This window comes from Felis catus, chromosome A3 (assembly GCF_018350175.1).
Source record: "Felis catus isolate Fca126 chromosome A3, F.catus_Fca126_mat1.0, whole genome shotgun sequence".
NCBI classification, from domain to species: Eukaryota; Metazoa; Chordata; class Mammalia; order Carnivora; family Felidae; genus Felis; species Felis catus.
In genome coordinates this window covers 54,668,994-54,694,364 of record NC_058370.1, presented here as the reverse complement: position 1 = coordinate 54,694,364, position 25,371 = coordinate 54,668,994, and the positions used below count along the sequence as shown (strand labels likewise).

Below are 25,371 nucleotides of genomic sequence, written 5' to 3'. Positions count from 1 at the left end.
TAAGAAAATACATGAATATTCCTGTCTTATTTTGGCTATTTCAAAACACGCACACAACTCGGTCTATTTCATTTTCATGTATTCTAGTTCAGTGGGTCTCAGCGGGGTGATTTCGTTCCCTGGGGGACATTTGGCAATGTCTGCAGTGTCTGGAGACCTTTTTGATTGTCACAGCTCCAGGGAGGCTGTAGGTTACCACCCTACAGTGCATGGGCCCGGCTCTGCGACAAAGATTTACCCACACCGACCCGGCAACGTGTCCCCGGGGAGAAACCCTCTCAGTTTCAAGCAAGCTTTTGAGAACTTGGGTCACTTCACTTGACCCCTCTCTCTCTCTTTTCTCTCTCTTCTTCTTCAATAGATACATCTAGGACTTTAGGAAAACACAAGTCATTTCAAATGAAAAGACAGGAGAACATCAATGATGGGTGCCTCCCCAGGCTTGTATAAAGAAAAGTAACTCCGTACTTGAAAGCTCCATTTTAGTTTACTCTGGTATAGATCATGTGTAACCAAGTATTTTGGGGGGAGACAAATTCTGCCTTATCCCAGGTCTCAGGAAAGCACAAGTTGTTAGGTGTGTGTACTTAGAACACCAACTGGATGGTCCAAAGTGACTAAAGTTGAAATTTTGATGAGATGGCAGCGTTCTGGGCACTTGGGTTCAGGGTTGATCTTTGCCATATTATCCGTTCATGAAAGATTCTCATTCAAAGGTGCACATGAGTGTAGGTGACTAGTGGGAAGGTGGCATTATTGCTGTCTTACGAAGTTATTTTGTCATTGGTGGTGTCCAAGCGAACTCTGAGGATGGTGTGCATTTTTCTTATCTCTTTCCTTTGCATTTTCTCTTTTTATTATCTTATGAAATACTCCATTTCAGCTAGAGAAAGGAGTGAATAATTCAGTTACCTTTTTTTTTTTTTTGAAATAAACCCAAGGGTATGAATGAATAAAAGAACAACACTGAAAGAAGGAAAAAAAAAATACCTAAGAAACATACAAAGATGGTATTTGACCACACACCCTTCCATCTCAGGGAAACTGCAAAATACCCTGGATTTTTTTTTTTAAGATTTTTTTTTTTTTTACAACATTGATTTTTATTTATTTTTAAAATTTAAATCCAAGTTAGTTAACAGATAGTGTAATAATGATTTCAGGAATAGAATTTAGTGATTCATCATTTACATAGAATCCCCAGTGCTCATCCCAACAAGTGTCCTCCTTAATGCCCATTACCTATTTAGCCCATCCCCCTACCCACAACCCCTCCAGCCACCCTCAGTTTGTTCTCTGTATTTAAGAGTCTCGGGGCGCCTGGGTGGCGCAGTCGGTTAAGCGTCCGACTTCAGCCAGGTCACGATCTCGAGGTCTGTGAGTTCGAGCCCCGTGTCGGGCTCTGGGCTGATGGCTCAGAGCCTGGAGCCTGTTTCCGATTCTGTGTCTCCCTCTCTCTCTGCCCCTCCCCCGTTCATGCTCTGTCTCTCTCTGTCCCAAAAATAAATAAACGTTGAAAAAAAAAATTTTTTTAATTCCACACATGAGTAAAATCATACGATATTTGTCTTTCTCTGATTGACCTAATTTTGCTTAGCATAGTACGCTCCGGTTCCCTCCACATTGTTGCAGATGGCAAGATTTCATTCTTTTTGACTGCCAAGTAATACTCCATTGTATGTATAAACTACATCTTCTTTATGCATTCATCAATCGCTGGACATTTGGGCTCTTCCCATACTTTGGCTGTTGTTGATAGCACTGCTGTGAACATTGGCGTCCATGTGCCCCTTTGAAATAAGCACACCTGTTTCCCTTGGAGAAATACCTAGTAGTGCAATTGCTGGGTTGTAGGGTAGTTCTATTTTTAATTTTTTGAGGGACCTCCATACTGTTTTCCAGAGTGGCTGCACCGGTTTGCATTCCCACCAGCAGTGCAAAAGGGTTCCTCTTTCTCAATTGTATTGTGATTTTAATGCAATACGGATGAAAGGGGCATCCCCCCTTTTACAGGTAGGAGCCACCTGGGGGATAACTGCACTGTGTTCAGTTGCACTTGGTTGTTTGCAGAGAGGCCCTGGGAATGTGAGCACAGAGCATAGGAGGCCGATGTTTAAGGTGGGCAAGTCTGGTCCTTGATGGTTTCAGAGCTTTGGCTACCTTTTTGCCTTTGATGGTGAACAAGAGTACCCAATAGTTTAGTGTTATTCCAGGAGTTCCTAACATCGCTGCTCCTTTTCCTCCTTTTTCCACCTTGTACTTGCCCACTCTTTTGCATCGAGTAAATTAAGTGATTTGGGAAAAAAGTGGATCGGCATTTCTCCTTGACACAATTAAATGCAATACAAATTCGATTCCAGGAAAGGAAATATATATCACTAGAATAGTTAAGACGTTAGCGATGACAGTTCACAGGTATGTCAGCCCTCTTAGGAGTTGGTTTTCTGGGATAAATTTTATGGACTTTTTACTGGTGAGCTTTAACACTTTGTGGTTGGTTTCAACGCTGCCAGTGGGTGTGGAAATGTGTTACGATGTAGGAGGGTGGTCTTTCAGAAATAGATTGAGCCATCAAAACTCCTTTTTGATTTTAGCTTTGTGGCCCTAAGATACAAACATTTATTATCCTTTTTAGGTCTTTGACTCACACCTTATCCCACCAACCCCTTTTCTTTCTGCCTCTTTCCCTACGCCCACAGAAGAAAAGCTGACATTGATTTATAAGCTTTTCTTCCTTTGCCAAATTCAGAGCCTTAGAAAATACCTCTATTTTAGCCTTTCTACTAGGTTTTTTTGGGGGGAGGCCCTTAAACATGAGAGGGTTCTGAAGCCTGCGTCGACTTTTTTTTTTTCCCCCTCTGCAGAATAAAACAAGAGTTTGTGCTGTTTCCGGGTACTGAATGTTGCGCTCACAGGTCTGGGGCAGGAAGGGACCACCAGCCCTGTTCCGTGTTGTTCCAGTGGAAGGGCAGAAGATGGTTTCCGTGTCTTCCGAAGTAAGAAAAGTCGGCATGCCCAAGTGGCAGGCTGCCAGTCTGTGTGGGCAAGTGGAAGGAAGTCCTGAAATACTGTGCCCACTCACAGGACGGCGTCGTGGGGACTTCAGGGTTGGTGGAGAGTATAGCGCGGCCCTCATCATGTTGGGGTTCCTGTCAGGCCTGAGGGAGAGGGCTGTAATCACATGAAGGAAAAAATCATTGATTGGGTTTCTAGCAACTCTCAACCAAGACGGGATTCGTTATGATTACCCCATAGTTGGAATGAGGGAGCAGAAGCCAAGCATGTGGTAACCACAGTTGAGACAAAGCACCTTAGATTGTGGAAGCCGATCGGCTTGTGCCTTTCTGTGGAAACAGGATGCTTCTGGAAAACAAAACCAGTTCGTAAATTTGGCCCTGAAAACTCTTTGAGCAATTTGGTGTGGAGTCATTAATTTATGGTTTCATAACTTTTTAAAGCTACTGGCACTAACTGCAGATTTCTAAAGAGTTTAATCATCCTCAGGAAGGTCTGACTGTGGGACGACTGGCTGCATTAATCTGATTCAGTTCATTTCCGAAGAGAACAAAATTATAACTACGTTCTCATTAATTTACGGGTGTGATCCATCTATTTCAGAGCCAATATTAAATTATCTCCAATCTCCAGAAGATGTGTTTTTGAACATAAGTGGCTGTAGGATTTAGGATTCTCTGAAAGGAGTAGACGTTAAGGTTAGCTTGCTGTAAGATGTGTTTTCTATCTGCTGTTATTATTTTGTTGAAAGAAATTTTTATTTGAAAGAATAATGCGTGTAAACAAGCAAACAAAAGGCAGCTGAAATCTAACGTGGAGGAAAGCCTGCCTCCTGTCACCAGATGGCTTCACCAGAGGCAAGGCTTATAGTTTCTTGTACGTCCAGAATGTTCTGGAAATATCTAAGTAATAGGTTACTCAAGTCATTACTTTCCTTATTGTCCCCCCCCCCCTCTTTTTCTTATAACATGAAGAGGTTTCTCTATTACTTACTTTTAAAAATAAGTAAAACCACTGAATACATTTTAATTGCCGAATTTTTATGGTGTGTGAATTGTATCTCAATTTAATAAAAAGTAACCTTAGAGTTTGGGGACTGATTTAGAGAGAAGAAATGAAGGGTGAAATTCTTTTATTTTCGTATTGTCAGATACAAATAGTGAGGTTCCCGAAAGATCCCTGTAGCTAGGATTAAAAACCTATTTTTATGGGTTATTTAGATGGAGAAGCCTATAGTGAGCTCACCAAGGTTACTGATAATTAAGTTCAAATGGGTCATGAATCTCAACATAATGAGGATAAAGTGCGGGATGCACTTGAGGCAGCTTAACCAGGCAGCCAAGTGGTAGTTAAGTTTCTTCATAGATAAATGCATTTGGGAAAATAATCTCAAGTGTTCTTAACCGTATTTTTCTTAGTTAACAATCTATTTCTGAACTCTTTCCTCTTTAGAATTTAGAGACATTCCTCCTTTTTTGTGTGACTAGTACTTTGTATATAGATGTAATATATTTTACTGTTTACCTATTGATGGACATTTAGGCTGTTTCTTTTTTTTTTTTTTTTTAATTTTATTTATTTTAAGAAATCTCTACACCCAGTATGGGGCTCAAACTCATGACCCCGAGATCAAGAGTTGCATGCTCTTCCGCCTGAGCCAACCAGGCACCTCGAGGCTGTTTCTGTTTTGATACATCTTACCCAATTGCTTTTCACCGAGTTGTGTGATTTTGCATTTTTGTCACCAGTACAGGAGCTTCCCCACAGCCTCACCAATATGCCATTTTATTGTGATAAAATTAAATTTTTTTTTATTTTGAAATAAATTTAGGCTTACAAAAATTGCAAAAATAGTGCAAAATTCTCTGTATACCCTTCATCCAGCTTTCTCAAATGTTAACATTTTAAATAACCACATGGCAGTGATCACAATGGGAAGTTCACATGATACCGTGCTGTTACCACATTTTCTGATCTCTGACATTCTGATAGGTGAGCGGTGGTATCTTCCTATGGCTTTGGTATACGTGTTTTATTACAAGTGAAGTCTAGCATCTATCTGAAAGCCAGATATTTTCTTTCCCAGTTTCCTTTGCCCCTTTTCTTGATTTGCCGGTCTTCTAATCAATTGTAAGGAGCTCTCCTTGAATTAGGAAGAGTGTCACGGAGTGCAAATATTTTTTTTCTCAACTTTTTATTTGTCTTTTGGATTTGCCTGGGGTATATTTTGCCGTGTAAAAAACCATTTTTATTTTTATGTAGATGAATTCAAACATCTTTTGTGGTTTCTGGATTTTTAGTCATAGATTTAAAAAAGTTTTTCCTTCAAGGCTATAAAGAATTTCTTCCATATGTCCTTCTATACTTTTATTTTTTCACGGTAAACCTTAGATGCATTTGGAATTCATCCTGTTGTAGGATGTGAAGTGTGGCTCCAACTTTGTTCCAGATGGCTACCAAAGTATCCCATCACTATTTATTGAGAAGTCGTGTCTTTCCCCCAATGACTGCAGCCAGCACCCATTGTCATATACTAAATTCCCAGAAGCATTTGGTCCTGTGTCTGTGTTCCTATTTCTAACGTTTCTATAAGTCCTTTCCGTTATATGCTATGCCCAAGTGGAACTGCTGAGTTCTTTGAAAACTTCCTATTAAATAAGGTAACCTTCTATGCAAGTCCATAAAAAGCAAATTGCTGTACTTCTATATAAATAAATGAGAAGGCAGAGGCCCAAGGATCACAGAGTTGTTTTGGCCTGGGGTAGAAAGCAGATGGTTCCCTCTATTGTGTCCAAAAGTGCATACAGTAGATCCCTTGCAAGGAGTCATTTAGAGGGTCCTTACCTGGACCACCCCTCTGCAGTCTTGCCATCTGTGTTCGTGGATGTGGGAGGCAGGTTAAGGATGCCTGGTGAGAAATTTGATTGAAAACAGTTAATGACAACATTTTTTTGAATAATGTTTTATTTATTTTTGAGAGCGTTGAAGAGGAGGAGTTGCAGAGAGAGACAGAGAATCTGAAGTGGGCTCTGTGCTGACAGCGGAGAGCCAAATGTGGGGCTTGAATTCGTGAACTGTGAGATCATGACCTGAGCCAAAGTTGGACGGTCAACCGACTGAGCCACACCCAGGCGCCCCTGACTTTTTTTTTTTTTTTTTTTTGGTTAAAGAAGGGGAAGAAAAAGAGAGGGCAGGTGGGTAAGAATCCCCTGAAGCCTTTTCTTTGGTATGTTTAACTTTTGGTCTTTTGGAAATCTGTATCACTTAGAACTGCCATGCTCATAGGACACAGTTAAGCCTGTCTTCCCAGCAGTGTTTGACAGAGATTGTAACCAATTTCTCCCTTAGCACATGCTCCTCTGGAAGACGGTTCAGTGCAGTTGTTCAGCCTAGGTACCCTGTGCAGTCTGGCTGTCTGTGGTCTCCAGCACGAGAGGCGGCATGTGTAAGGTCGAGGCCAAGGGCTCCAGATTCTCACTGCACCCGTGCACCTCTGTACGTCTGCTAACTTCCTTGCTTCGAATGGGAACAATGAAACCTCATCGTGATGTCAGGACTGAATGTGATAACGTAGGATTGGTGTTGAGCCTGTTAGTCTGTGGCACCCAGGAAACGCTGAGTAAGGGACTGCTGTTGCATTGGTCTGTTTCCCTTCCTCTTTAGTGCGTGAAACTCCGAGGCACACAATTCCTGAATTTGCAAGCTGATGGAAGATAGGATATAACCTGGGAGTAAATGAGAGAGTGGCATGTACTTGTGTGACTGGCAGAGGTGAGGTGAGGCGAGCCTCAACGTTCTGAGGTCCAAAACAAAAAAAAATGTTCGTTCTGTCTTTTGTTGTTTTTTTTAAACAAAATTTTTTTAAACCTTTATTTATTTTTGAGACAGAGCATGAACAGGGCAGGGTCAGAGAGAGGGAGACACAGAATCTGAAACAGGCTCCAGGCTCTGAGCTGTCAGCACAGAGCCCGACGCGGGGCTCGAACTCATGGATCGTGAGATCATGACCTGAGCCGAAGTCGGACGCTTAACCGACCGAGCCACCCAGGCGCCCCTGTCTTTTGTTGTTAGAGAGATGGACCGAGAGCGTAGGCGTGGTACTTGGTGTCAGATATGACCAGTCGCAGAGGCAGGACTCATCAACTTTCCTGTACATCGGGGGGTTTTTGTTGCTGTTTTTTTTGTCAAAAAGAATAATCCTTAAAATAGAGCATATAAAACAGATACCGTGGAGGAGGAATTGAAGCCCAAAAGGAGAGGAATGAGCAGAGCACTTGACCGCGTTGCATTCGAAGCTCCAGGTTCAGATGTGGTGTGTGCACACTCACAGGTGGATGGCAGAATCCCTGTTGATATTCTCTGCGTGGCCTTGAAGGAGAGAAGTGCCGGGAGGTTGGAGCCGGTGTATGTTCTAATTTTCTAAAAGGAGAAGAAAGCAGGATCAGGAAAGAGACTGATAAACAGGTTACTGAATGGAGATGAAAGCTGGGAGCGGGGAGCCTGTTGGCATCTCTTCTTGATGCCACGTGGCTGGATTTCAGCAGTGTCTCGATAAAGTTGGACCCACTTACATCTGTAGTGTTAATTAATATACCTTCTCACTTTGGGCCCTCCCTTCTGACCCTGGTCATTGTTTAGGAGCCTTCTGGGCTGTTGTCTCCTTGGGGTTTCATCTGTGGTCATCTGCCCTCCTGGTACTCTCTAAGTCCCCCCAACCCTATCCACTGACCAGTGCATTTCCTCCCCTAACCCCATATCACCTCATGTGCTCCGTACGTTGTTGGGGGATGGTTGTGTGTGTTTTATTTTCATAGTCTGTTTACACATACAAAAAAGGGTGTACAACATCAACAGAAAGAAAAGGAGAAAGTCTGAGGGACAGAGCCTGTGAGACACCTTTGTCGCATGCTTGGCTATAGCTCAAGGGCGTGAGGGGGTGTGGCTCATGGCCCAAAGAAAAGATAGGGAGTTCCAGGGCCAGTGGAGCGACCTCCACCCATCGTCCTCTGATCTCCCAGTTGGCTGCTCATCTACTCTGGGGGGACTGTCCTTGGTCTTCTCTGGCAGGCCCAATGCAAAGGTTGGGTGTTTAGGGACAGGGTGGCCCTCGGCTCACTCCCCCACTATGACCAGAGGCATTTCAGTGTCTAATAGGGGAAACAAAGCAGTGTTTTCTCTGAGTGCCCCTATGCACCTGGGACTTCGTATGCCACTTAGTGTATACAACACATCTATATAACACATCTCTTCCTGCTATTTTGTAGATGAGGAAATCTAAGCTTTAGACGTAGTAAGCCATTTTGCCAAAAGACAGAGCCAGTAAGGGATGGGGCTGGCATTTCATTCCGAAGCCAAAGTTCGTTCACCAAACAGGCCATCTCCCTGTGTATCGAACTATTATGTGAATTGATAGCTGGTGTGATGGCCTTCTGGCCACCGAGTGTAGACTGCTAGTTTGACCTTCCCTGAGTGAAGGTCTCAGATGTGTGCTGTCCTTGGCAGTGATTTGTACCGCAGCATGGATGGAAACCTGGGTATCAGATTTGACCATGATAAACGGATGGAGTGATAAGGATCATCCAGGACCGAATCAGAATCTCGAATTCTTGGAGTGCCTGGGTGGCTCAGTCGGTTAAGCGTCCGACTTCGACTCAGGTCACGATCTCGCGGTCCGTGAGTTCGAGCCCCGAGTCGGGCTCTGGGCTGATGGCTCAGAGCCTGGAGCCTGCTTCCGATTCTGTGTCTCCCTCTCTCTCTGCCCCTCCCCCGTTCATGCTCTGTCTCTCTCTGTCTCAAAAATAAACATTAAAAAAAATTTTTTTTAAAAAGAATCTCGAATTCTTGCAGAGCTGGAACGATGGACTGAAACCGGCCTGGTGAAGTGGAACAGGAGGATTAGTGTGGAGCACACAATGCTCAGAAAACACCTGCCCAGGTGTGATGAGAGGCCACCCCCCCCCCCGCCCCACCCCCCAGGCAGGTGTGATGCTGCCTGAAAAGCATGGCGGGGTCAGGCACTGTTACCATGCGAGTTAGCAGCAGTGTGTCCATTTTCTGGTCGTCCCTGACTGATTGTGTCTCTTACACAAGTGATGGCCAGTGATCTATAGCATCCAGAAGTCCCATTTTGGCTCTTCCAGTCAGTCGTCTGTTGAGTCTGCTTTGTGGGAGTAAAGCATACGTCTGTCTTGTCTGTTGTGTGTCCAGCACCCAGCACGGTATGGGTTGGGTGACTTAACTTGAAGTCTGCCTAGAAGCAAGAATGGGGTGATGAGTTTCAGGGACCCTTGTCCTCTTTCCAGTGAGGAAGGTTTTGCTTGGAGAAGAGGTCCCGAGAGACATTTGTAGGTTCTCTTTCAGAAGATTCGTCTCAGGAAACTGAGATTAGACCTCCTTGTTTGTTCCGTCATAAAGTATTTTTTACCTAAAGCTGTTATGTTTGTTTATACACACACACACACACACACACACACACACACACACACACACATTCAGTTTGATTGTCTCCTTATAATTTTTTTATTTCAATTTTTTTTAATGTTTATTTATTTTTGAGAGAGAGATGAGACAGAGCGTGAGCAGGGTAGGGCCAGCGAGAGGGAGACACAGAATCGGAAGCAGGCTGCAGGTTCTGAACTGTCAGCACAGAGCCTGACACGGGGCTCAAACCATGAACCGTGAGATCATAACCTGAGCCGAAGTCGGACGCCCAACTGACTGAGCCACCCAGGCGCCCCTTATAATTTTTTAATTGTAAAGCAGACATTAGCAGAAACTTTGGATAGCACGCATCTGTTTTAGACGTTACCTAGAAAAAGTTAGCTGATGTACATATTATATAGGTGAATTTTCTTGTAACTGAAGAAATAAAGAAACTCTGCTGTGTCATCTCATATTTGACTTTGGTCCCTCACCAGAATGAGGTCTTTAGAAGGACAGCAGGTGTTCTGTGCCTTATTTATGTACGGTGTTTGCACATAGTGGATATGTTGCACGTTTTCATTGACTAAGCATGCCTTTGATTCTACCAGTGAGGTGACTGATACTGCCTCCAAGCAAACCTAGTCTCCGAGGCTAAGTAGAAGCCTCAACGTCCTAAAACTAGTGAGACGCAGACCTGGGAGTTGCATCCAGTTTAAACAAAGTCCTTGTGTCCTTTACAGCCTATGCAGAGGCATGGCCAACTTCATTACCTGGATTAATCTTCTTTCAGACAGCCCTTGTGTTCGAATATTGAAAGTTGAGAGAATAAGGTTTCTTGATCTGGCCCTTTTTACTTTCTCTTCTTCCTCTCTAGTAGTGGTTCTTACCTGCAGCTGGCATTGTAACCACCAGGAGCTTTCACAAATTGTAGACATACTAATTCAGTAGATGTTAGGAAGGATCTGTTGAGGCAAGCTAGTGCCCTTTCCGTTTCTGGATTACATGGTAAAAACACTCAAGATGTTGGCTATTGTACATAACCTGAAGATACTCTGTATTTTGCCTACTTGGGAATCTGAGTGATGGGTTGTAAGGTGAAGGAGAAATTGAACTCATGAGCTGAGTCTGTTCTGTCCCTCAACCTCTCAAAGGTTTTGGCTTTGCATGTTTTTTATGGGACAAATTACATGCATAGAGGCAGTTGTAAATTTCATTGTTTATTAATTTCAAGACCTAGTCCATAAAGGGTTGGTTGAACAAAATGGTGAATTCAGAGCAAGTTTGAAATCTCTTCCTGTTTCCTCTTGTGCACAAAATTGCATTGTGGAGCGAAAGTTTATCATTTCATAATGTGTGTAAATGAAGGGATCAAAGCTTTTTTCTTTTTTGATGCTTACACTGGGTGAGGATTATCTGAGAAGACCTGGCAGACCAAGGAAATGGGTTTGACTTTCTGCCAGGTGGTCATTGAAATGTTTTTTCCTTTGTGCCCAGTTAAAAGGCTGGGCCTGTAGATTTTCACGCTCTCGTCTGGTTTCAGCTTTGGAAGTGCTTACACAGCTAATCTGGCATTTGTGATTATTTCTACTTTGAGCTCACCAGGAGGCTCTTTGGGGATATTCAGACAGAAATGACTTAATTGGATTTCAGCCCACACACAGTATTTGAATGGCTTTATGGATGACATTAATTGGGCAGCTGCCATAGGAAGTCATATATATATATATATATATATATATATATATATATATATATATATATATATATATTTGAACTCTAGAATTTCAAAGTACTCTTTGATTCATTCCCTCTCATTGATTCATTGCTAATTTATTTAACAAGTGAAATACTCTAGAAAAATTAATTTATAGCAGTAAAATTAAGAAATATGGTTCGTTAAGTAGAACCATCCTTTGGTTTTGGCATGGTTACATCATTATCTGTATTTAAGGCTCCATGTTCACACTCACAAGCTGGCTCAAGGACAGTTGTATAAGGGATTCAGGGTCTCTTGGATTGAAATTTGGGAGGAGAGGATTCTGGGCCAGATGGCACTGAATGCTGTAGGGTATTGGACAATTGCAACAGATCTTACAAATATAATTAAGGAAGTGAAAGTTTATTGGATGATAAATGTCGGATATTATCATTTTATCGAGCGCCTGCCATGTGGCCAAGCCATATGGACCTCAGCGTGTGGAGGTCCTTTCCTGGAGGCTCTTCCTGTCTAGATAGCCTTGAAATAAGAGAGTTTATTATTATAAAAGAGTGATTTCTTCAGAAACATCTTCCATTCCTGTAGAATGTCCCCAAAAGGAGAACATTTGAGTTCATGTCTGAGCAATGAGTTGGATTTGGCTGGACAGTGGCTTTGGGAAGCTGGAGGGGTAAAGATATTCCCAGTATAGGGAAAGAAATAGTAGACATAAACGCACAGAATTGTGAAAGCATCTGGCATTTGGGGAAAATGGGGGTTAAACACATTCTGACCATTTTAGGAATATTTAAAAGTAGCTAAGCATACTTTCGGAACACAATATTATTAACACTTCTGTTCACTTGGAATAATCATAAATTTGTTCTGGAAGTTAAACTTTATAACTGTTAGCCTTTTTTTGATGGGAAAATTTAATTCACTCAACTTCCTTTTCATTCCATATTTTATGGAATTTTATGGGATACATTTAGGGGATACTATATTATCTATATGAGCATCACCCCTAATTAAAAGTGGGAGAAACAAATCAAGTGTATTCAGTACCCATCAGAAATGAATGAAATAGGATAATATGCAGTGAGATTTTTTTTTTCCACACAGTTCTTAGAAGCAAATTCGGGGCACGTGGGTGGCTCACTCGTTAAGCGTCCCACTTTGGCTCAGGTCATGATCTCACGGTCCGTGGGTTCGAGTCCCGCATCAGGCTCTGTGCTGACAGCTTAGAGCCTGGAGCCTGCTTCAGGTTCTGTGTCTCCCTCTCCCTGTGCCCCTCTCCCACTCATGCTCGGTCTCTCTGTGTCTCTCAAAAAAAAAAAAAAAAAAAAAGAAGAAGAAGAAGAAGAAGCAAATTCATTCTGTGGGAGGCTTCTCAGTTACCAGTAATTTACCAAATTAAAACAAACAACCTTCCCACAAAATCTTCCTCCAGAGCTCAATTGTTCTCTAAACTTCCAGGGATTTCTCAGATGCCAAAGATCATGGACTCTTCCCAGTCTTTTTTGAGCCACTACCTTCATCTAATAGCTATAAAAATCATGTCCCCCACCCTCATCTTGAGAGTCCCGTTTTGGTTTCTTAAAAGGCCAATGATGTGATCTAGAACAAAAATGGGGTTTGAGTAGCCCTTCAGATCCCTGGAGTACTAAAATCTGCATCAGGCCCTATAGTTCACTCACTTAGGAATACGGTGGTTTAATCCTGAGTTAATGAGAACCTAGGCCCTCCCCTGAACAGCTCTCTCTGGATGTTTCCATCCTGTGATGCCCATGCGTGTCAGCTGCAGGCTTAGCAGATTTAGTGTTCTCTCTAAAATTAATGTGTGGCACTAAAATAACGCCGAGGTGTTGAACTTGAAGGGCAGGGGAAATAAAGGATTTGAGATTTCTGATTTGATTAATTCTGGGCTTAGATTTATATAAAACAATGGAAATGTTCCTTGTAGAAAAAAAAAAAGGACTCTTGTTTTAGAGAAATACAGGGGAAGCATTCTCAATAGGGTAGTTTGGGGGCATGAATGCTGCCTTTCTGGGGTTGTGTAAGAGTGTCCGTCAGTGAAACCATGCCACCTGGAGCCACTGCCCAGGACTCATCTGCCCCACAGATGGTTATTCTTTTTTAAATCATTTTATTAAAAACCAGAAGAACAGCATTCAGTGCTTCGACTATTTTATGACTTTTAGTCTTAGTATTATATACCTATTCCCAGTTGAAGAAGTAGAGTGGGACCTTTTCTTTTTGAAGGGCCTAGAAGTGGAGGGAAGCACCATGCCTGTGATCCCAGGGAGGATCCCGCTGGAAAATGGAACCAGTGGAGGAGCGCCTGGGTAGTTCAGTCGGTTGAGTGTCCTGCTCTTGATTTCTGCTCAGGTCATGATCCCAGCGTCATGGGATCAAGCCCTTCGACTGGCTCTGCGCTGAGTGTGGAGTCTGCTTGGGATTCTCTCTCTCCTTCTCTCCCTCTCTCCCTGTCTCCCTCTTCCTCCCTCCCTCTCTTTTTCCCTCTCCCTCTCTCCCTCTGCCCCTCTTCCCTGCTCACACACACTCTCTCTAAAGTAAAAAGGAGGGAAGGAAGGAAGGAAATGGGACCAGTGGAAAGGACGGAAGCGGAGGACTGCACTGATACAATAGTGCCTCCAATTTGTTTTGTCATTTACTGAATCATGGATTAATTGGGTTGCACCCTGGTACCAAGTACAGGGTCAGTCCTGGGTCTCTGCCCTTGAGAAAAGTTAGTCTTCTTCCATCTGATGAGTCCCTTGTGCTAACTGCCCATTCCCTGGAAATGCCAGGGGTGGAGGGACATGTAAAACAGCATCAGAGGGGCGCCTGGGTGGCGCAGTCGGTTAAGCGTCTGACTTCGGCCAGGTCACGATCTCGCGGTCCAGGAGTTCGAGCCCCGCATCAGGCTCTGGGCTGATGGCTCAGAGCCTAGAGCCTGTTTCCGATTCTGTGTCTCCCTCTCTCTCTGCCCCTCCCCCGTTCATGCTCTGTCTCTCTCTGTCCCAAAAATAAATAAACGTTGAAAAAAAAAATTTTTTTTTTAAAAAATAAAAAAACAGCATCAGAGAAATGAAATTTACAACATCCAGAATGCTAAATGTTCTGCAGGACAAATGACCCAGCTTCTATAACAAATCATCATTAAAATAAAATAGATTTAAAGTGACTTGAAAGACATACAAAACATTGTAATTTATGGGCATTATTTGGATCCTGATTCAAATAAATCAGCTATAAAAAGACATTTATGAGGTGGCTTAGTTGGTTAATCTGGCTCTTGATTTTGGCTCAGGTCACAATCTCACAGTTCCTGAGTTTGAGTGCCACATTGCGCTCTGTGCTGATGGTGTAGAGCCTGCTTGGGATTCTCCCTTTCCCTCTCTCTGCTCTTCCCCTTCTCATGTGTGTGCATGCTCTCTCTCTCTCTCTCAAAAGAAAACTTGAAAAGACATTTATAAGCAAATTGGGAGAATTGGAACACTAAATGTGAGGTTTATATTAAGGAATTAATTGTTCTTTTAGGGGTAATAATGGAGTTGTACTTATCTACTGGTGATACACACTGAAGTGTGTATAGATAAAATAATTTTTGTGTGGGATTTGCTTTCAAGTCACCTAGTCAGGATTGGGGCAGAGTGATTGCCTATAGGTCCATAGGTATTGAGGTTGAGTGTTACTGTACCTGGGGAGACATACCCTTGTTACTTCTGCAAATGGTTAAACATCTCCGTTAAAATGCAAAGTATGCTGATTATGGTATAGTATGGTGAATGTTGCAGTAGGACTTTGCACTGAGGAGGGAAGGCAAGACCTTCTATGTAGGGGAACTGGGAGCGTGTTCCCAGAGGTGGCAGTGTTTAAACTGGGTTTGGAAGAAAGAGTATGTGTGTGAAAACTGGAGAGTCTGTTCCTTTTGTGCCCAGGAGGAAGGAAGCCGGGAGATGCTGTGGGTTTTTTGGTGGATTTATTACTGACTGGTTCCTTCCATTCATTCATTCCTGCATTCATTTAGAGCATGTTTTTCAGGTTGCTGGGGTATGTGATGAGAACTGTTGAAGGAGATGGTATATTAGTTTGCCAGGGCTTCCATGACGAAAGACCACAGGCATTGATTGGCGTAAAGAACAGAAATTTATTTTCTCACAGTTCTGAGGCTGGAAGTCCAAGAGCACGGTGTTGGCAGGTTTGGTTTCTCTCCTTGGTTTGTAGATGGCTGCCATCTTGCTGCCTCCTCCCATGGTCATCCCTCTGTGCTCGAGCATTCCTAGTGTCTCTTCTTCTTATAAGGACGCCAGTCATATCAGATTAGCGTCAACCTCCATTTAACTTAATGACCTCGTTAAAGATCCTATCTCCAAATACTGTCACATTCTGAAGTACTACTGGGGGTTAGGACTTCAACAGAGAAATCTGGGGGGACACAATTCAAACCCAGAAGGAAGAGTGCTTGACTGACTCTGGAGGTATCCAGAAACTCTTTCGAGAGGAGGGGCCTTGAACAGCCTCTTGAAAGAGAGTAGGATTTCAGCCCTCTACTGGGCACTGGAACAGGGTGGGGAGGGAGCCGAGAATCTGCAGGAAGTTCCCAAAGATGAGGTGAAGGTGGGAGAGGGCTTTGGAGACCAAGGCAGTGAGCAGCCATCTTAGCGGTGGAGTTCTGAAATGGCAGAACCGGAATGGAGAGGAGGGCTGATGGTGAGGGCTTGCTTAGTGCCGGGGGCAGGGGGTATGGATGAGAGGAAGGGGAGAGAGCATGTGCCCTATGTCCTGGCTGGGCTTCCCTTCCGGAAAACCATGCAATGAAGAGAAATGGGAAAGGGGATGTGATTTTATCTAATAGATTAATGTCCTAATCACCAAAGCAAGACGTAGTTGTAAAAATGTTACAGAAAAGTTAAGAGTAAAATCATACTCCTCACCCCTGTTTCCTACCCCATAAGCTTATTGGTTGTAACCACTGTTAACAACAGCCTGTGTCTGGCCTTCTTGCTTGCTTTTTAAGATTCTGTTTCTAAAAAGTGTAAATTAAAGAGAGAGAGAAAGAGAAGGAGGGAGGGGAGAGAGAAATAGGATTTGCTTGGGGTTCCTGGGTGGCTCAGTTGGTTGAGCGCCTGACTTCGGCTCAGGTCACGGTCTCACGGATTGTGAGTTCGAGCCCCATGTCCGGCTCTGTGCTGACAGCTCAGAGTCTGCAGCCTGCTTCTGATTCTGTGTCTGTCTCGCTCTGCCCCTCTCCCGCTCATGCTCGCTCTCTCTTTCATTCAAGAATAAATAACACATTAAAAAAAAATTAGGGAATTTGCTCATCCCTACCCCATTTGTTGACCTTGGCCTTTCTTCCATTTCCCCCCATTCTTTCAGTTCTTTATCCCCCAAAAGTAAAGGACTTGAACTTCAGCAAAATAATTAATAATTCTTACACATATTCATAGTTAAAAGCCTTTGAATTACCTGGCACACCAGAATTGTCTCAGATAAGATTTTAGAGTCTGTGTGTCTTGTCTTGTGTTGCCTTGCCTTCCCTGTCCGTCCATCCTGCCTTTTGAAACAAAAGGGGGTTTTGCCCAAGTTTTGTCCAGTAGTGCATGTTAATGTTTAAGGTTTAGTTTTGTCAGTGTACCTTTTATGCGTATTGTAACTATCTGGACAGCAACAGGCCCGTGTCATAAAGAGTGCTAGTGAGCCTTTTAATAATGTGATGGCCATGCCTCATTTTGTTGCTCTTCGGTCATATTGCGTTTTTCACGAATTGAAGGTTTGTGGCAACCCTGGGTTGAGCGAGCCTATTGGCGCCACTTTTCCAACGGCATTTACTCACTTCACGTCTTCATGCCACGTTTTGGTTAAGGCTTGCAGTATTTCCAACTATTGCATTAGTGTTACATTTGTGATTAATCACGGTGATCAGTGATGATGGCTGGCATTTTTTTTAGCAATGAAGTATTTTTTAATTACGCACGTACATTGTTTTCTTAGACCTAATGTTATTGCACACTTAATAGGCTGCATTATAGTGTAAATATAACTTTAAATGCACTGGAAAGCCAAAAAAAAAAAATTCATGACTTGCTTCTTGCAGTATTCATTTTATTGCAGTGGTCTGGAACTGAACCCTCCGTAACTCCAAGGTATGCCTGTATGTGTCATTAGATTGTCTAGCTGTGGCGTTGGGGTGGATAGCAGGCTTTGTAGGCTGATCCCGAAAACTGATTTGGATGAGGGGGAAGATCTCAGGAGTAACACATCTTATCAGACCTTTTGGAGAATGGAGTTTTGTACCATCAACTATATAAACAAAAATCTTTACAAACGATTGGAAGTGGCGTTGCTAATCAAATTCCTGTCTGTTAGAATTTTTAGGCAGTGGACTGTAAAACTTAAATTCATATTAAGATTTGCATTATGACTTTTTTGTCATGGTATTTTAGATAAGCCTTAATAATTTTTTTGGTACCGCATCGTCAAGTTTTGATAATTCTTAAATCCACTTGTACGTCAGAGCCGCAGAATTGGAGCTGAAGGACCCTTGTCCTGAAGGAGGAAACAGAGGCACAGAGTCATACAGGGCATTGGGTCACTGAACCAGGCCTGGGACCCCATTCTGATGTGTGGCCTCATGCCACTTTTTGCGATCCTTATATGTGGTTGACCCCATTGCCCGCAGTTTCAGTCCTACAAGGCAGAAATTTCCATTATTTTAGAACGTAGAAACCTCAGAGCTTAAAATCTGACCCATTTTCCCTCCTCTCCAAACACCTGCCTTAGCCATATGTGATGGCACTTTGTGGCTGTTCAGAGAGTTAGAAATCAGTACTTCTTTTTTTTTTTTCCATTTTCATTAATGAACTTCTAATCAACAGATATAATCAACTGATAACCAGCATTGTCATTTAGAACAGATAGAAATCCAGCTCAATGCAGAAAATCTTGGAGTTTGTCAGGGCGCCTGGGTGGCTCAGTAGGTTAAGCATCCAACTTTGGCTTGGGTCGTGATCTCATGGTTCGTGGGTTTGAGCCCCGTGTCACGCTCTGTGCTGATGGCTCAGAGCCTAGAGCCTGCTTTGGATTCTGTGTCTCCGTCTCTCTCTTTGCCCCTCCCCCATTCACGCTCTGTCTCTCTGTCTCTCTCAAAAATAAACACACACACACACACACACACACACACACACACACACACATAAAAATTAAAAAGAAAAAAACCTGGAGTTTGTCCTGCTCAGGACTGCTTTATCTTGAGTAAGAATCCTAATTTCATGGGACTTTTTGAAATTTGGACCCTTGCTTATGGCCTTCCATTACTCTCTGGGCCCTGACTGGGGACCACTGTGCATGGTGTGAGTCCACATGGGGGAAGAAACTAGGGTTGAATTTTAGCCAGGCCACTCAAGGAGACTTTTGTATAGCTTTGTTCAGTGTCTGAAACTAGCACTTTCCCACCAGAATAAAGTTTTCCACCAAGTAGCTTGGTAGGAATGAAACATAGTAAGTTCTGCCAGAAGTCACCAAGATAGCCTGGCCCCATGTCCTTCTGGTCAGGCAGGGACCCTGCATATTCCTTCTGAGCTGGATGTCAGCTTGGGCCACCATAGGGCCTATGTGCTCTGAAGAGGGGTCTCACGTGGAGAGGGCAAAGAGGGGTAAGAAAGGGCGAGATGAGGCTGTGACATTTGGGAGCCCAGAGGGCCTAAAATTAGGGGTCTGGAGGTTTCTCGTGGTGCATTTGGTGTGTGTAAGATTGGGTTGTGATGCCCACCTGATGTAACCTGCGACTCTTTTGGTTGTGTGCACTACTCAACCCAGTCAGATGATGTTTTTCAGTAATTCTTTTCGCTGCATTAACATCTAAGAGAAACGGTTCCTTTGAAAATAAGGTACTGTGTGCCTTCATGGGCTTGCTTCTTTGACACAGCATTATGCCGTCCCTACCTGATTGGAGAGGCTGAAGCTGGCCTCTCAGTGTAGCAGATACTCCAGACCGATGGCGGTGGCAGTCAGTCTCTGCTTGAGTCTCCAGGCTCTACCTGTTAGTGGTGATCTTTTCTGAGGAGAAAGAGCATTGGAAGGGCTCTGAAATCAGGCCGGGGCGCCTGGCTGGCTCAGTCAGTTGAGCGTCTGACTTTGGCTCAGGTCACGATCTCACCGTTCGAGGGTTCAAGCCCCGTGTTGGGCTCTGTGCAGACAGCTCAGAGCCTGGAGCCTGCTTCGGATTCTGTGTCTCCCTCTCTCTCTGCCCCTCTGCTGCTCATGCTCTGTCTCTCTTAAAAATAAGTAAATGTGGGGCGCCTGGGTGGCGCAGTCGGTTAAGCGTCCGACTTCAGCCAGGTCACGATCTCGCGGTCCGGGAGTTCGAGCCCCACGTCGGGCTCTGGGCTGATGGCTCAGAGCCTGGAGCCTGTTTCTGATTCTGTGTCTCCCTCTCTCTCTGCCCCTCCCCCGTTCATGCTCTGTCTCTCTCTGTCCCAAAAATTAAAAAAAAAAAAAAAAAAAAAATAAGTAAATGTTAATAAAAAAAATTTGAAACCAGGCCAGCGTAGGTTTAGATTCTGGCTGTGGGCCATCTCGTGGCTTAGTCCCTGAGCTGAATGATAAGATTTCTCTCATCGGGTTGCTGTGAAGGGGGAACACCAGTGCAGTGTCTCACTGGGACCAGGACAAGCTCTTCTCGTCTCTGCCTGTTACTCCGTTTCTGTGAATCAGGGAGAAGGAGAGGTGGTATCCCCTGAGCACTCACTATGAGCCTTCGGGAGATTTGGGTGGTCCGGGAACAGTGGCCAGCTGTAAAATAGGTAGAGCTGAGCGTCCCCGCACACAGCTTTGGGCCATCAGCAGAACGGGGCGCATACCCCCTTGCTAATCCTTCATGACTCCCCTGGAGTAAAGCACATTAGTGATGGACGTCACCACTGGACCTCCAGTGCTAAGCACTGGAGCACTCCCGGAGCACTTAGCTCCGGGGCTAAGGTATGAAGGACACCGCCCGGGACCTCCGGTGTCTGGTGCTGTAGCAGGCACTGGAAGTCTAAATGAGACTAAGGTCGGCACTGGTGGCGGGGCAGGGGGGCGGCATCTCTGTGCCAGGCCCTGGCCCCAGGACCCATAGTGCTCCCAGAATTGCAGATCGAGGTACCGAGGCACGCAAGCCCAGAGCACACCCTCCCAGTTGAAACAGGTGCTGTAGCCAGATGCCCCCAGAAGACCGGGGAGAAACCCCAAGTTGTGGCTCAGGTTTTTCAAAAACATATTTGAGAAGAAGAAAACGTCAGTGTTACAGACAATTCAGAAAATCCTGTGGATTTCACGGTGATAAAATGTTGCATTATTAGGAGTCCAAAGTAATGTGGAGGGGAGATACGTTTGGTATCAGGGTTCATTGCTTTCTGGTTCTACCTCTTCGTCATCTGTTTCTAAAGGGAGATGCACATGGTGCTAGTGGAGAAATATTTTCAAAGGAAAACCTAGACGCATTTCGTATATTCCCGTCTGTGTGCAGCACACTCTGTAGACTGTCCTTGAGTGAATTCTTGGGCAAGAACCTTCTGCAGTCCAGCTGACCTTGTGCTGGGTAGCGTTTGCAGTCTGAGGTGGTTTTTGCACAAGAGTGTATGCTTTCCTGATGGGTTTAAATCTTTGTACTTAAGATCTGATTGGAAATGTTTGTCCTTACCAGAGGTTTTGAATACGCCAATGGCCCCACATTAAATAAACATAGGACGTGGACAGGGTACATTTAAACCCAGGATGAGACAGGTCTTGATCCCTCTGTTTATTTCCATTGAAGGCGTATGCTTTGTGGATTGACCGTTTGTCTGTGAAATGCTTTTCTCTGGGAAAACACTGCAGCCTTCCTTTTTCACACTTGAATCCCAGATAGCCATTCGTTGGATTCGAGCCCCGCATCGGGCTCTGTACTGACAGCTCAGAGCCTGGAGCCTGCTTCAGATTCCGGGTCTCCCTCTCTCTGTTCCTCACCCGCTCTCACTCTGTCTCTCTCAAAAATAAATAAAGGTCGGGGCGCCTGGGTGGCGCAGTCGGTTAAGCGTCCGACTTCAGCCAGGTCACGATCTCGCCGTCGGGGAGTTCGAGCCCCTTGTCAGGCTCTGGGCTGACGGCTCAGAGCCTGGAGCCTGTTTCCGATTCTGTGTCTCCCTCTCTCTCTCTGCCCCTCCCCCATTCATGCTCTGTCTCTCTCTGTCCGAAAAGTAAATAAACGTTGAAAAAAAAAAATGTTTAAAAAAAAAAAATAAATAAAGGTTAAAAAAAAAAAAAAAAAGAATACTTGCTCAGGACCTGAGTCCGGATACTAAAACTTCTATTTCTGGAGATCCTGTCATTTGATTGTAAACATGTAGCAGAGAGAAGGGTGTAATTGTCCTGGTACACGTCTTGCCCAAACCTAGTATTTCTTTTGTGCTGCGGCATCACCTTTTCCTTGCATTAAATCATATATATACATATATACATATATATTTTTTGAGGTCTGCAGCCTTTAAAATAATGCTAGAGAGTGCATAAAGAGGAATTAATTTTTTAATCAAAATTTATGAATGTGCCATACAACGTTTTTATGAAAGCCCTACTTGAATTATCTTTTTCTATTGGACTAAAATAGAATTTGATTTTTTCCATGGGGTATTTAACGTTTTGGGTCATAATCATGCTAGGGATGAATAAATAGATCTTCTCTGAGTGAACTGTCAGGACCGATCCCCTCTGGGTCTGAAATGTAATTAAAACTGTCAGTGAACTCTCTTGGAGGTCCACAGAGCTTCAGGGTCCCCTCAGCAATGCTGGGCAAGGACTGAAAAGAGCCCCCCAAGTGCGGAGAACGTAAGGCAGCAGCAGACTCCCCCAGAGCAAGGGGGAGAGGCCACAGGTCATCTCCGTCAGGCTGCTCTTGTCCCCACTTCCTTGTGGTTTCTGGACATTATTCTCAGATTTCTTGCAGGGATGTTTTGTAGCACAAGGCTGTGGGGTCCAGTAGGGGATCTCTCCCAGTAAATGGCCAGTGCAAGAGACCTCCGAGACAGAGGAGTGAGTCTCTAAATTTAAACATCCCTGCTCTCTGCAACCCTTCTCCCTTCATTAGGCTCTCAGACTTGCTTCCTTTCCACCGGGCAACCTTTCTTTTGTCTCCAGCAGGCTTGGAAGGCTGTGGGGAGGAGCCGTCTTGGGGAGGAGGGCTGAAGAATCTTGGGAACTTAGGTGCCTGGGTTATGGCTAGCTGTCCCCACCGTCCCCATCTCTTTCCTCCATAGAGGTGCCTGACTGCCTCAGAGGTACCAGACAGGGATCTGAAGGTGGAGGAGGAGGACGTTTTTGTTTGGGCAGGGGTCAGTAGGTACAAAGCAACTTTTTTCTGAGGTGTATTGAAAATATTGGACCCTCATGCACTGCTGGTGGGAATGCAAACCGGTGCATCCACTCTGGAAAATAGTGTGGAGGTTCCTCAAAAAATTAAAAATAGAATTTACCTTACGACCGAGCGATGGCACTACTAGGAATTTATCCAAAGGATATGGGAGTGCTGATGCATAGGGGCACTTGTACCCCAATGTTTATAGCAGTGCTATCAACAATAGCCAGGGTATGGAAAGAGCCCAAGTGTCCATCCATCAACTGATGAATGGATAAAGAAGATGTGGTTTAGGGGCGCCTGGGTGGCACAGTCGGTTAAGCGTCCGACTTCAGCCAGGTCACGATCTCGCGGTCCGGGAGTTCGAGCCCCGTGTCAGGCTCTGGGCTGATGGCTCGGAGCCTGGAGCCTGTTTCTGATTCTGTGTCTCCCTCTCTCTCTGCCCCTCCCCCGTTCATGCTCTGTCTTTCTCTGTCCCAAAAATAAATAAACGTTGAAAAAAATTAAAAAAAAAAAAAAGATGTGGTTTATATATACCATAGAATACTACTCAGCAATGAGAAAGAATGAAATCCTGCAATTTGCAACAATGTGGATGGAACTGGAGGGTATTATGCTAAGTGAAATAAGTCAGGCAGAGGACAGTGATCATATGTTTTCACTCATATGTAGAGTTTGAGGAACTTAACAGAAGACCATGGGGGAAGGGAAGGGGCAAAAAATTAGTTTCAGAGGGAGGCAAACCATAAGAGACCCTTAAATGCAGAGAACAAACTGAGGGTTGATGGGGGCGTGGGGGAGAGGGGAAAATGGGTGATGGGCGTTGCAGAGGGCACTTGTTGGGATGAGCACTGGGTGTTGTATGTAAGCAATGATTCATGTGAATCTACTCCCGAAACCAAGAGCACACTGTATACACTGTATGTTAGCTAACTTGACAATAAATTCTATTTAAAAAAGAAAATTACTGGTTTCAGGCAAATAATTTCCAGGCAGTTAACTTAAAATCAAACGAGCACGTGGTCCCAATAAATGTGTTTTTTTCTGTTTCCTTTCAGAATTCATATGTTCCTTCTATACAACTGATTCCCCAGATCATAATCCTCTGCTGAGATTTGGGTTGGATTCAAGAGTCTGGAGAATTCCTGCAGCTTTGTAACTTCAGGAGGTGTGACCAGCTGAGAAATTCACCTTTTGAGGAGTTCTGCGTTTTGCCAGTCATCTCTTATAACTGAGTGCCAAAGGTAAGCCTGTGATTTTCTGCTTAAAACAGCTGGGAGAAGTTGGTGCTTTCGCCTCAAATGCTCGATTTGCATGGTAGGTTTTCCATTAGTAAAATGACAAGAAGTGTGGCCCTCATGTATTGAGCTACATAAACTGTAAGTTTTCAAGGGCCCTGGTTCAAAAATGAGTTGACTGTTCCTGCATCAGCACGTGATGGCATTACTTGAGTAACCAGGAAGCAGAATGGTGGGTGTCCCCCCACTTATAAAACGCCCTGTGGCACCAGCTCGAGGTGGCCTTGAGTCTGTACAAGTCGAGGCCTTCCTTGTGCTGCTCTGGGACTATGAGATAAATAAGAACTGCCTTCAGGATACTTTTGGTCTGGTAAAGGTTCATTCCAACTGTGACGCCCAGAAGAATAGTCTACGTGTATATGTGCAAACGGATAAAGGATTCTGGGGAAAATTCTACTTGGTTGTGTGAGAAATCTGCTCGCACGTGTTAAAACTGCACCCGTAATACAGCATGTGGGCTCTGAGATCCAGGGATCCTGTAATAGCCGTTCCTGGGCAGAAACATGTAGTCTGTATAACAGAAATATTTTTCAGCCCTAACAAATCATTTGGGACATATGATTGAAATTGTAAGGGTAATGGTTTGGTAGTGTGGTTAATCTGGCGTTCTGTCTCTGGCTGGGCCGTAGGCAGGCTTTATGAAGAAGGTGCAGTTTGGAGGTGGGGGCACCCAATTCACTAGCTTTCCTTCAGACCCTTATTTTGCTTGTGTTATTCACAAATTGTTTTAAACTGTTCTTGAATCTATAACTTTGGGCTGTAGAATCTCTTGGTATGATTTCTGTAAGTTTATTAATTTGATATAGATGAGAATTAGCTTTCATTTCATCTAAAACTGCTGCTAAAATTTTTGTAAGTGGGTTTTTTTTTCCCCCTTAACGACTTTTTTTTTTTTTTGGAGGCTTCTTAATTTTACTTCTGCTCCTTTTTGATGTGTAGTAACCTGAACAGCACAGAAATAATAGGTAGTATTTCATAAGAGTAGAATTAAGTGTCTGGGTGTCTTCAGCTTATTATTATCCTTTATGATTTCACTTGGAGGAAATGACATGTCCCATTTATTTAGAGTGTTGTTCATTGTGATTTCCAGGTCTAGGGCTTGGTTTGGAATTGAGAGCTTGAAGGTCATATTGTGTAGCTGAATTCTATGCCCTCCTTCCTCTCTCCCACTATGCTTAAAGTTATCCTGACCCTGTGCCCCCTGGACTGGTCTCTTACTAGCTTTGCATAGCCTCATGCGTCAATGGGGCACTCCCAGGTTTCTCCTTCAGACCTGAGGTAAGATAAACACCATTGGGATGTTTCATGTCCAATCCTAGGAGATTTCCATTACACAGAAAAGCTCTTACCCTTTGCAAATCAATTTTTTATAATAGTCATTGAAGTGGAACCTTTTAAGACTTAGTCTTTTATAAATGCAGTCACGTATTTCATGGTAATAAGCGAGAAATTAGTGCAAATCCTCAAATCTGATCGTCAGGATTCATCAGGAATTCATCAGTATTAGAATGTGACACTTAATGACATTAACACACTTCATGTTATCACTTCAGTTATTCTGAAAG

General features: G+C 43.9%; 1 protein-coding gene across 4 annotated transcripts in view; it reads left to right on the top strand.

Moving 5' to 3' along the window:
• Nucleotides 1-25,371, top strand: part of NCK2 (NCK adaptor protein 2) — a 154,981-nt gene that overhangs the window by 57,210 nt on the left and 72,400 nt on the right. For 3 of the 4 annotated variants that reach the window (XM_023251544.2, XM_023251542.2, XM_023251543.2), the window contains exon 2: nucleotides 23,567-23,752. The gene's annotated coding sequence lies outside the window, so the exon portion shown is untranslated. Of the gene's footprint in view, nucleotides 1-2,864; nucleotides 2,997-23,566; nucleotides 23,753-25,371 lie in introns of those variants that run through there. The other variant, XM_045053983.1, reaches the window with a different exon arrangement.